We start from the raw sequence: 13159 nt of genomic DNA, 5'->3' as shown, positions 1-13159 counted from the left end.
TGCTGAATAGAAAAAAATACAAGTAAGAAACGTATTTGAACCAGGAGGTGACTCAGTATGTGACAGGTGGGACGCTGGTTACATATTTTCCTTAAGGAGTGGTAAAAGATGACAGGAACAAATCTGTCATGTCCTCCCAGGGTGTGTACGTGGGCAATGTGAATCAATATATTACAAACACGGACATCGTGGTGGGTGGTTTTAAACTCAGTGCTCCGAAATCACTGGGGGCTAAAGCCAAGGTTTTTAAGCGACCTCCAGCCCTAATGCACTTGGCTAAACACTCCCCTTAGGTTCCAGTAATGGCTAGATGTCTAAGCAAGCACAGTCAAGACTGAGTCCAGTGAGAGCAGGGCAGCTTCCTTTGCGAAAAAAGTCTTGTTTCATCATGTTCTGTGTGTGTGTTTATCTGAAAACAGAACATATTCTTGAAATGACTAGTTATTGTCTGCTAACAGTTTCTGAGTCAAGAGTGCTGCTTGCCTCTCTAGGGAGCAGCAGGGCCTGCTGCCAGCACAGCACCTGGAGGGAAGTCTGGGAAGGCTGTGGACATGGCAATTCCCCTTCTGTCTCTCTGAAAGTCTGGATGTGATACATCTGCAATTTGTGCCATCAGTTAGACAGGCCAGCACACACCATAGCTGAGCGTACTGGGCAAACACCAGCTCATTAAAACTGTAGGAAACACATTTTTTTTTAAAAGCAGGAATCTTTGTATATTACTGTTAGTTTGTCAGGCCTTTCTGTGGAACAGAGGAGAAAGGAATTCTTAAAGGCTTGAAAGCTGAGCTTACCCTTCACAGCCAGCAGTGGGATGCAGTCCCATTCTCTTTGCTTTGGACTCTCATAACCACCACTGGTACCCCACACTGCTCCTTCAGGAGGGATCTGACATGGATGAAAGGACAGGGATGATTACTGTAGTGCCCTGAGCCTCTTGGCCAACATCTTTTTACTGCCTGGTCATTCCTATGAGCTCTTATGAGTATTCCCCATGTTGGACAGATGGCTCCAACCAACTGATCTCATGGGAAGTGTTCTCACATCCTCAAATCTTCCCGTAAACCTCGCTTTTCCTTTAACACAGAGCCTGCTTCCTTAAATAGGAAGTTGCACTTAGAAGCGCAACCTCCTGTGAAGATTTAGGAGCCTCTCCAGGCGGCTGTATCTCTTCCAGGCACTGTGCTGATACAAACAGGCTGGGATTCTGATGCTGTGGAGACCTTACAAGGTAGTGGCCAGAGCCTCTGTAATAAAACCCTTCTGCTTATTATTGGCTTCCTGCAGTTTTCACATGCTACAATACAGGAGAAAACAGCCCTTCTCCAACAACACCATTTCCAGTGGCTTCACCCACTTGCACTGAAAATTCAAGTCAGACCAGAAATATTCTTTAATGCCGTGTTAGTAACAAACACTTCACGATATATCAGTTAAATGGCATGGGTATGACATGACGTGATTGTACTTCAGGAAAGCAGAAAACAAATAGGGTCATAAACAATTTTTATAGTGCTGGGAGTGGGAAGAGAGAATTTAACATTCTAAGGCATAATATTACATTTGAGCTATGGATCTGTCCCCCTCCCCCTTACTCCAGTCTCGTGAGATTGCTGTACCATAGATCAGCACTGTAAACCAGCAATCGTCTGAATGGTTAGGTAAAATACTAAATACTCCAGGTAGGGAATTTTCTCTTGGTACATGAGTGGCATAATTTACCTCCTTTATTTATTTATTTATTTATTTATTTATTTATTTATTTATTTATTTATTTATTTTTAAATATGGTCTTTCTGAGGAAATAAGGGAACTAGAAAAAAGGGGTTTGCTGTTGCGCCCTGGCTGAGGAACAGAGATCACCAATGTCACTGGTAATCTCTGAGATCTGACCTGTACCAACACAGCATGAGTGGAATTCAGGTGTAGTCCATTGCCTTCCTGGGTCACTTGGATAAACAGGAGCTAATTAATTGTCTTGCTGGCTTGTGAGGTCACTCTCAATCAAGGGAAAAACTCCCTAGTTCTGACCTCGTAAAGGTTTAAGTCCTAATCTGTTAATTCCGTCTGCAAGATACTTCTCCATGTGTTCAGAATTTAGGTCTAAAGTTGCCCCAACACACAAATATTTGACAAATGCTGCTAAGTACTAGATAAAATAAATAATAAGTTGCATGACAAGTAGGGCTTTTTTTTTTTTTTTAGATTTCTCTATTTTATATTACTGTGATTTCAAACATATGTGGTTAAGCTTATCAGATTTCTAAAAATGAAAGTTCTATAAAAATCACACTGGGCCCCTCAGCTGTGTTTTCCTCTATTATTTATAGACAAATTGAAAACAAATGGTCTTCTCTCTTTCAAAAACAAAAAAGCACAATGAAATGGAAGCAGCTGTCAGAATGTGCTTTTCCTCCCAAAGTCATCTGCAGCACAAACTAAATCGGAGATTATTTCCTTTAATCTGAAGTGCGTTGCCATTTAATGGTGGTTTTGGTGGCAATTCCGATGGAAGCTGAAGGGAAAAGTGTCAAGACTGTTGCAATGGGAGAGAGCTCAAAGGTCCTTTTTGGGCCATGCCACACATGTGCAGTGCTGTACTGTTGGAAGGGGTGTGAAGGAGACTCCTTGGTCGTTAGAAAGCAAGATACACAAATTTAATGGGTGGATAGTCTGGAGCCAGATTCATGCCTCATGAAGGGGACCTATACCCCACAAAACATCTGGAAAAGGATTTCCCAGAGCTCAGAGGGGACACAAGTGCAGTTAATGCACTGGAGTACAGCATTCCCTCTAGCTGCCTGTGCTTTTAAGAGGATGCTGAAAAATGGGAGATTGCAGAAAGCTTGTGAGCTGGTTTAAAGGCTTGTGTTTTGCATGGCAAGAAGGCAATTAACAATTCCATGTATTTAGCTTATCACAAAGAAAGGCTGGGGAGTGAGTTGATTACAGCACATTAAACACCTTTTGGAGAGGAAATATGTACTAAAGGGCTCCACAATTTAGCTGGCTAAGTCACAAGACTGAACTTGAAACCAGAAAACTCAGAGCACAGGCATGTATCTTTAGCAGGTATGTTTAATAACCGCTATAATAAACCACCAAAGAAAGTGATAAATTCCCCAGCTCCTGATTTATTCAAGTCAGGGCTGCAGCTCTACTTGGCAGCGGTGCTTAAACCAAACATGAGCTGCTGGGATGAGCAGAGAGGTAACCATGATTAAATGACCTCTTGTACAGGAGTGTGAGTGCAGTCCATTTCAATAGTAGATGGCAGCCTGAACCTGCTGTGAAAATCACATCACAGGACAGGGCCACAGAGCAAAAATCATCCTTAGAAATAATTCTACATGGCACTGGCAAGTGTTACATAACTCCTCGCTGGATCACAAGGCTACTGTAGTTCTTCCGGTTTTAGGTCCTGTTGGAGAAGGTCCAGCTTGAGCTTTTACTTCTACCCTGACTTCAAATTCAGACACTCAAACTTCTATTAGGAAACAAAACCATCTTTTTTTTCTTTTATTAGAAAAGAAAACTGCTGATTTTTACTATGGTTACCTTCTATGAAATAAGTGCACAAACTTCTATAAAACAAGCATCCTTATAAAACCTCTGGTACCAGATGAACTAATCTGCTCGAGTTACCCGAGTGTGTCTATTTGCCTCCAGACAATCTTCTCTGTGAGCCTGCTAAGAACGGTGACTGCATGGAAGCGAGCAAAAGGTGGTAGAATAAAGTTTATGATGGGAGGGGCAAGAAATCAAGATGATGAATGAATGCTTTGATAGTGTGGAACGTCGTTAAATTTCTGAAAGCTGAAGCAAGGGCAACAGGAAAAAAAAAAAGAGATCCACCCTATAATCTTTGATTTTAAAATAACCCAGGGTGTGTTGCTTGCAAGGTGTCTCTATTTCTGAATTTTAGAGCCTTCAAGGACCGAAAGCTTCTGCTGATCTGATTGCATTTTGTGTGTCCCACAGTGTCCAGCTTTTCATTCCATCTCCACAGGGCACCACACTTAATCAATTCAAGTCCAAGTAGCTCTATGAAAGCCTGGACTAGGAAGAACTCTGACATCCTCTTACATTGTCATTAATTAAAAAAAAAAAAATACTTACTTTTGGTGGCCATTGAGTGTTTTTTCAGCAGCAGAGAATCTGTTGCTCTCCACTGATCTAACAACCAAACTCTGAGTGGGACATCCCCCAGTGGCATCAGGTCAGCTGCATTTTCACAGTGGCTTAGTGAAAATGTGGTGGTGTCCCCTGGTTGCTTCTCCTTTCCATACAGTGCTGAACAGAACAGGATTATGGCCTTAAAATCAAAATCTTCAGCTTCTCAACAACATGCAGTGTGTGATAAAAGTTGCTCATATATTGTAACAAGCATATGTGATAATATATTACTTGTTATTTTAGAGACAGGAACTTGAGTGAGGGTGATGAAGCAAGCTAATTAATGCTTTGGAATTGGTATATGTAATCATGTTACTTGGAGAACATTCAGCATGCTCTGAAACATTGTCCAGGGTTACTATCAGGGACAAGCTTGTGGCCAAAAGGAGCTGTTGTACTGATAATGTATGGCAAATCCTTACAAGAAAAAGGAATCCAAATTAGAACTAGTTAGAAACTGAAATATCTTATCTAGATAAGGTGCTTTGCCACCCCTTCTATTTTATTTTTGGATCTTTCTGGCAAAACCACACAGTTAATGGCCATGACTGAAGAAGAATATCCATTAGCACAGCGCTACTGTGTGGTATGCGTTCTGTAGCCATTACTTTCAGAAATCACTTCGTTTAGGGCACTTCCTTGTGACTTTTCTCTCAAACACACCCTATTAACAATGCACTTTGTCTCCAACTGTATTGCAGATGATGATAAACAGATGGATCTCGGTCACTGGATGAATATGAGAAAGCTGCTGGAGCACGGTATGGTTCGTATTCCCATCCAGCTGCCTCGGGCTTCTGTCCTCTTGAAACCCTGCTGAATAGTGAAGGCTTCTAATTAGGGTGAGGCTGAGGGTCTCTTTATGGCCATATATCACTTTCTTTGGCAGGGCTTCCATGGACTCGCAAGAGGGGAAAATGCACGATGCTGTCAAAACAGCGTCTTCTTCAGAGTGACCTGAAGAAAAATGGCTCTTTGAGGCAGGGCGGGGAAGGGGAAAGAGGAAAGAAAGATGGTGAAAATCTTTGGCATCTCCCTTAAAGCAGCTCCTGGTGTGCGGATGGGTTTGAAATGATGCTGCAAGTCACTGAGGACACAAGCCAGTATCACAGGCTGCAGCACAGCATGCACATGTGCGACCATTAAGTGATGACCTCTGGATGCTTGAATTGGCTTTCAGATCTTTTAAGATTTTAATGAGTTTTTTTAAGGATAACTTGAAGGAGGTTGTTTTCATGTTAAAGTTCCCTTTCGTTGCAGTAAGGTCGAATGCAGCACATAGTGCCACTGTGGCGAGAAGATTTTATCTGTGTCAAGTTAAGTGGTATGAGGTGATTTTAAGTGCACAGAAATCTGTAGGAAGTACACTTCTATGTGGCTGATGCCTTGAGAGGCTGGAATGGAGCCCTGGCACTGCCTAGATGTGCCAAAAGCACCCATCAGCTTCTTGGAGATATGTATTTGTCCCAGTTTTTAGAAAGTGGTGGCCATAGCGAACAAAGTGGGTATTGAAATAATAGAAATCGGAGTCAGTGGCTGCACTCAGCAGATTCTTTACCCACTTTCTGTCTGAAGGGCTGAGCCCACCTCACCGCAAAGGTGACAGAGGTGACACAGCGTTTTCCCCCTCACGCCTCCCCTCTGAGGGCACGGGTGTGGAGGTGGCCCGTGCAGGCGCTGAGGGCACGGAGGGCGATGGTGCCAGGCCTTGGCGCCATCTCCACCTCGGTGGGCGCTGCCTCAGGTGCGCCCTCACGGCGCCCGCCCGCCCCAGGGCTCTGAGGGGCGGCAGGAGGCGGCGGCGGCGTTCCCGCCACTCGGCTCCCTCACGGGCCCGCGCAGCCTGAGGCGACCCGCGGAGGGCCTGGCGGTGCTGAGCCCGCTGTGAAAATGGCTGTGAATTGGGCGTTTTCCAGCAGCCTTCTTCGCCGGGACCACACCGGGAGGCGTGAAAAGCCCGGTTGCATCTTTGTCTGTCTTGCCCTTTCGGGGTCATGGTGCCTAGCCATGCTCAGGGCTGAGGTGATGTGCGGAGCACCCCCAGTTGTCTCTGTGGGGAGAATAGCGCCCCAGACTTCACTTATGTATTTCCAGATGGGCCAGAAAGCTTGGTCACTGTTTTGCCGCAGGTTAATAAGACTTTATACCTGCGCCGAGACAGCCTCCCATGGAAAGGGGAGAGGCTGCCCCTGGGCTGCTGGAGCTTTGCTTATCCTCAGAAAAGTTGCCCCGCTGGGTTGTTTCCGCTCCCTGCCGAGCTGATAACCCGCACCTCCCCGAGAGCAAACAAACCCTGCCGTTCCCCAAAGGTTGGGACACATCCTGCAATCCAGCCTGGAACGGGGTCGCTCAGCTGCCAGCGAGTGACCCACTTTTCCAGCTGCTGCCAAGTGCGCTCAGCCTTGAGGCAGCCCCCGGGGCTTCGAGCTGTGGCACTCCCTCCCAAAAAGTGGTGATGTGTGAAGAAAAAATAAGAATTTTAGCAGGGGAATCTCATGTCCTGGTCAGTAATATCTGAAAAACAAAAGGAGGCTAAGATGAGTGTTAAAAAGTTACAGTAAAATCAAAATCTAGTTCTGGAATGAACATGTACTTCCCCAGTATTTTTTCCTCACTGTAGGGACCATGACAGTTAAGGTAAATCTAATTTTAGAGGGACATTTAAAATATATCCAAGACTGATTCTACTGGAGGGACGGGTGGACAGCTATTTAAAATGAGCCTCTTGCAGTGTCGTTGAAAATCAGAGGTTTGCCTTGTTTTAACATTACCTTTTCTTGATTGTAAATTTGCTGGAGGGTTGCTGCATACAGGAAGACGGACCTGTTGTTTCCATGTATTTTTTTCTCTTTATCTTTTACATCTTATTGCTCACTCAGACAAACCCCAGATGGTCACTTTCGTGCTGATTCCACTACTGTCTTCTATGCTGTTTTTGGAAATTTACAGGAAAAACCTAAAATATATTTCTCACCTCTAGGGTGGTATGTTTCTAATATATGTATTGGGACTGAGTATTTTCAAATGCTCAATAGAGCATTTATTTCTACTGAACCATGAGAAATAATCTTAAAGGCTTTCTTGGAGTGTATTTTGTATACGAGTTCAAATGATTTTCAAATAGTTTTGATTGTTTTTTAACAGAATGATGCTCATAATTTTTTAGATGTAAGAAATATTTATTATGTGATGCTTCCCCTTAGTAACTGAAAGTATTCATATCTATGTGTGAAATTGATGTTGATATCAATGTATATAAATTTAACACACATCTCCCAATTTGCTCCTCTTACTTGCATTACAATACTTTTACATTATGCTCCTGTGTGTTTCAGTAATCTCTCACCTTGGGAGGGAAAAAACCTCACCTGCACATCTGTCCCCACTCTCGGAATAATAAAACCTTTATGCACCAATGAATTTTCCTCTCCAAACACTGACACCAAACTCCTCAGATGGGGCTGCATAGAGAATTTAAAAGTAGGATGCCCTGTGGCAGTTAATCGTAGCTAATGCAGAGCCCAGGAGGAAGAGGAAATTATTTTATGATTGTAAGTGGAAAAAAGGACAAGCCAACAGGGCTGGGAAGAGGAGCTGCCGTGTGCAGGGGAGCCTCAGGCTTTTGGTGTGGTTGCAGGAAATGGGCTGAAAGCATCATGAGGGGCGCCCACAGATGCACTCAGAGATGTATTTAGGTCACTGACACTCTGAAAGCTTTATGCTTTTTGAGCCCAGGGGCTGTGACAAAGGCCTGTATACCCAGAGTGAAGGCTAGCATCCATCCGTGGCTGGCCTTATTGTATCCGCAGGAATTTCAGATCAATGAAGGATGCTAGCAATTATGTGCTGAAATAACTAAGTACAATGGGATGAGGTAAGGAAAGCAATTCAGCCTTGAATTTGAATTTCTTTTGGTTTCAGTCAGTTTGTGCCAACACTCCTTGCAATGCATACTGAGTCTCTGGGGCTGTCCTATATTGTTAGGACAGGAAATTTGAGAGACACAAGTTCAGCAACCAGCACCAAAATTACATGTGTGGATGCAATGTTTTCCCTGTGTACAGGCCGATTTCACTGCTTGGACACCTGAGGTATCTTGTGAATGTGATGCTGTTTCCTCTCTTTTGGCACAAAATATTTTATAGCAGGTGTTGTTCTGGTTTTTAAGCCTGAGAAATGTCGCTTGGCTTCCTGCAAAGCTCCAACCCCTGGTGGGCTGTGAAGAAAGTCCCATGTGTCGCCTCATGCTCTGCTTGTTCCCTGTGGTTCTTTCTGCTTGTGATTCCCAAAGGGACAAATGCAGGGCTGTGTGCATGACCCCCGTATCCAGGCCACTGGGCAGACTGAAGGAAGGAGGAGGAATTCCTTTGAAGTTGTGGAGCTGCTCCCCAGTAGCTGACTGGAGCCCAGGGTTGGGTACAGTGTCCCATGCTCCTGTTGCTGCCTCCCTGGAAAGGATCTGATTCCTGCTGCTCCCTGCAGTGCAACCACACCAGTTCCACTACAGTGCAGCTTTCTCTCACTTGCAGAGTGGTGGGCTGAGCCTGGCTCTGAGCAACCTCAGGATGACAGACAGTCACAGAAAACCCCATTACAGACTTCCTTTCTTAAAAGCCAAAACACGAGAGCCTGGAGTCTGTGACTTCCAGTTAGGGCAGTTAATCAAAACGTTTGCCATGTATTGTGTGAGCTCCTTCACAGTTTGTGCATTTATCTTTTTAACATCTGCAGAACAGCATGGCTTGGATAGGTTTCTGTTACTACTCCGAGACTTCATTGGCTCTGGAGAATGAGTGAAGAGGAGCCAGACAACATAAAGGGCAGGCAATCAAAGCTTTTGACTCTTAGATCCTCGCAGATGGGCCTTCTGATGAAATGACTAACAACTGCTGCCAGATCAGCAAGTAGCAACCACAAGGCACCTGTATTTATTTAACTTTCATTTTGCCAGATAACTTGTCTCTATGCTCTTGGAGCTTTAACTATGGATTATAAGTCATGAGGCTTCCTTCTGAACTCCCTAGCACAAGTGCAAAATGAGTCACTTGAGATTGGCTGGCGATAAGGGTTCTTCTACTGTACAAGTGGTGGATGCAAAGGCAGGAGGATCAGGCTGAGGTGCAGATGATGAGTCCAGTGTTGAGTTTGTTTCAAACATCTTTATTGCCAGCCTCTGGGGTGAAGCCTTCTTAGGGCACGCACTAGAGGGAGGAAAGGTTTTTAGCAGCAGCCTTTGGTTATTGTGAAAAGAAATAAATAAAAATCAGTGACTTAATTTATCTTTTCCAAATGGCTGTGCATCTCATGAGTTCGGCTATGCAAAGAGACACTGTCTGCAGCCAGGGCCCCCCAGCTACTCCAGCCTGCCTGGGTGAAGCCCTGGGTGAGGGGCAGCCAGCTTCCCTGACTTTGCAGCCACCTGCCAAAGCCGAGATGTTTCCAGATGCCTCAGGCTACAAACCTCGCACCTCAGAGCACTCGTCCCAGGAATGACTTGCAGGTGGTGTTGCCAGCAGCTCCACAGGAGCTTCGTGGCTCAGGCCATTATGGAAAGGAACAAAACCGCGGATGTGGCTGTGTCCCAGGATGACCTGGTGGCGCTGGCTCCAGCAGCTCCACTGCCTTGCTGCCTTGTGCAGGCACAGGCTCCGATTGCCCTGTGGCTCTAGTGCCAACCCAGCCCCGCTGCCAGATGCCTCAGCATAGCCCTGGCACATGGAACCTGCTTCTTGCTCATGTGTGGGGCTTTCTAATTCTTGGCTATCCTCTCACCTTCCTTGAAGGTGCTCATCCAGAATGTGCCATGCTGTATATGGGCTTCTATCAGGACAGGTTAGAATGTGCTTTGTGGCTACTGCTTTTAGGTGCTGTGAGGGGGCCCCCAGTGGGTGCCTGGCTGTTCCTGGAAAGCAGTCAGCTCCCCTGTTCCTGGAGTCAGATATCTGAGCAATGGCAAATGCCAAATATCTAATTATTTCTGTATCAACCCCTGGATTTATAGCCAATGCTTTAACTGTGTGCTGTTGGTCACTGGTGGCTTTTGTTCACCAAATAACATCCTGCCCATATGTGTTGACATAGGATAAAGCTGGGCTTGTTGACATAGGATAAAGTCACAAAGCGAACCTGCTCAAGTGTTAGAAGCAATGTTGCAGCACTACCATCAGACTTGGCCCATGGTTTTTAGCAATCCTTGCAGCTGTGTCTGTCCTTCAGGATTTAGGAATATGCTTTGCTGTCTAAATGAGCGCATGTATTCTCTGTCTGATAGTGGAAACTAGTTAGAACACAGAGTTCTGCCAAATTTGATTTTTTTTTTTTTTTTTTTTTTTTTTTATGTCTACAGCAAGATCTGATAGTTTTAAAAGGCTTTCATGTGACTTTTGATGTAATGGTTTTCTTCAGTCACTTCTGTCTACGCTCTCTTCTGAGTCCAACTATGATGAGGAGGCCACATAGCTGGTTTAAGTACTTCAAGCTAGCGAAATTAGACCAAACTGATTAAGGGCATGTGTGGCAAGCACAGCACTTGAAAGCCAACCAGCTGTTATCTCCTGAGAAATGTTCTTACCGAGGGACTTGGAATTCCGATCAGTTCCAGATTTTCAGTATCATGATTGTTTAAATATTGAGCTCTGCCTTATTGCTATCTTTAGAGTACAGGGTATGATCCATCTTTTTCAAGGAATTCTGCAAGAAGAGAAATGAAATTGAGGGGGGCCAGGGGATGCTTTGTTCTATGGTGTATCACCAAAGCAAGAGTGGTCCCATCTTTCCCCAGTTCCTCAGCTGGTGTGTTTGCTTTACTGGGGTTTCTTTTTCTGGGGTCATCTCCTGCAGGGATTAGTTTGGATCTGAATTTATGCAAATAGGGGAAGTGTCTTGTGTTGTCCAGAGTCATAGTCATGGAATGAAAATGCTGGTTTTGCTCATGGCTTAGGACTGAGCTTAAATGTGACTTTTCTGGGCTTTGTGCATTTAAAAAATCAAATTTACTGTTGCATAAACATCACATCTAAAGCCCAAATTTCCTTGTTTGCTTTTAAGATAAGGGGAAAAAGTCAGTAACAGGACATACACTAGACACACTCATTATTTGTAGATGAACAGCTTCAGCCAGGAAGTAAAAGTTGTGTGTGTGATGAGGTAGGATGGAATAAGGCATCACTCATGTCCTTTGTGGTGCTTCAGTTGGTGATATTGATGAGGAATCATGATGGTGTGCACAAATCCAAGCCTTTGCATGGCTCTGGACACACTTTTGAGCATGGTGGGGGGGCGGGCTGGCTTTGGGAGGATAAGGCTGCTGTAGGAAATGCTTTTCAGTCATGGCTTACATGGGATTTACCAATGTTCTGTGAAGAGCTGGTTTGTCCAGGTTTACAGATAAAACACACCATTTGCTTGTGGCAAAAAAATGCACAAAGGAGGTTGACAGAACCTTTTTTTTTTTTTTTTTTCCTGTGTGGTTCCTGTACCTGTCAAGAGGATTTTACGAGATGGAGAGTGAGGTAGGTATGTGGTTTCCTGTACTGTGCCTGAAAGGAGATGGATTTGTTAAGATGATTTTGACAGTGCATTTGTTGCTGTAAGGGAACATTTAGGAAATCCTGTTTGGTGTGTTTGAGTGAGGCAATCACCCTGATGCTCTTCCTCGTGGCAAACTGCAAGTAACCCTGCCTGGGAGCAGAGCACTCATTGCCCCATTCATAACAAAGGTGTCGAAACCCTCCGTGCAGCAGCGTCTCCAACGTGGTACCAGCGGTAGATCTGCTGAGTCAGCAGCGGGGCTGCTTCACACACCGTGCCTGGAGTTGCGGCAGCGCTCCCCTGATCTCCCGGTGGGCAGGGAAAGGGCACAGGAGCGCGGAGTTGCGAACGAACAATGCCCGTGTAAGGAGCAGGATTCCCATTCATCTTCAGAGTAACCTGAATTTTGCTGCCCTGCCCTTGCTGCTGGTTACGTGACAGCGTTCCCTTTGCTGTGCCATTAGCTAATTGTCCCTCATACTGCCTGTTAACGAGGTAATTTGCCGCATCTGCTTCCACTTTCCATGTCATAGAGAGTCGCCAGCTTTGCAAAATGTTTTGTGTTTGTCAAGCTGCTCTGCCTGCTGGAAATGTTTTGCCTGCTCAAATTTTTTCGGCTCATACCTCAAGGACTTGTTACTAGGTAACAGAGTTCCATTTGCCAATTGCCCACTATTTCCTTCTCACCGTATTACAGGCCTGATTATTAACATTTAGTTCAGAGAAATTGCTGTCATTATGTGAAGTAACTTCCTTTAGAGGTTACTCATTAACCTTAGGTATTTTACTGTGCGATTATAATTGCCAAATGCCATAGGCATGGAAAACCTTTGAACTCCTCAAGGTATTAGTGTATGGGAGAAATTGTATCAGCTGTGATTTTTATACATTCTCCATCCCCACCCCACCTCCTCAGTTGTTTTTCCTTTTGACTGTATTCTCCTTCCATTCCTGTTGGCATGTTGCATAGCATATAGGGCCTGCTCAGCTGCTGGAGAAGGGAATGTTTCCTTCTGGAAGGGAATCAGCCTCTCCTGTTCCCTTTCAGGTCTGAGATTAGCCCTAGCCAGCTCAGGGACCCATTATCTGCTTTGCATTGTGCCACTAAGATCAGAATTTGATCCCTTGCCCTTGCCTGAAAAGTGAAATAATTGGAAAGTTGTGTGGCATGCTCCATGCTGTTAACATGTAGTTTTCCAGCATTTAGGATGGCTCTTCCATGTTTGCTTTGGGGAGATTTTTGACTCTACTCCTCTAGATTGTGTTAAAGGAATGGAAATTTTCAGACAAAAGTAATTCTCCCCTTTTTTCTTTTATATTCTCTACAGATCCAATCAGCTGCATACTAAGGTGTTTGCTTCAGGGCAACATGTGTTCTCTGGAAAAAATCTTGCTAAATATATTTGTCTTTCTCCCCTAACCCATTTCTCCTTAAAAGTCCATTGACATTCCT

Source organism: Vidua macroura, chromosome 4, assembly GCF_024509145.1.
Source record: "Vidua macroura isolate BioBank_ID:100142 chromosome 4, ASM2450914v1, whole genome shotgun sequence".
NCBI lineage: Eukaryota > Metazoa > Chordata > Aves > Passeriformes > Viduidae > Vidua > Vidua macroura.
The sequence above is the reverse complement of the archived record's forward strand: the minus strand, read 5'-3'. Positions refer to the sequence as shown.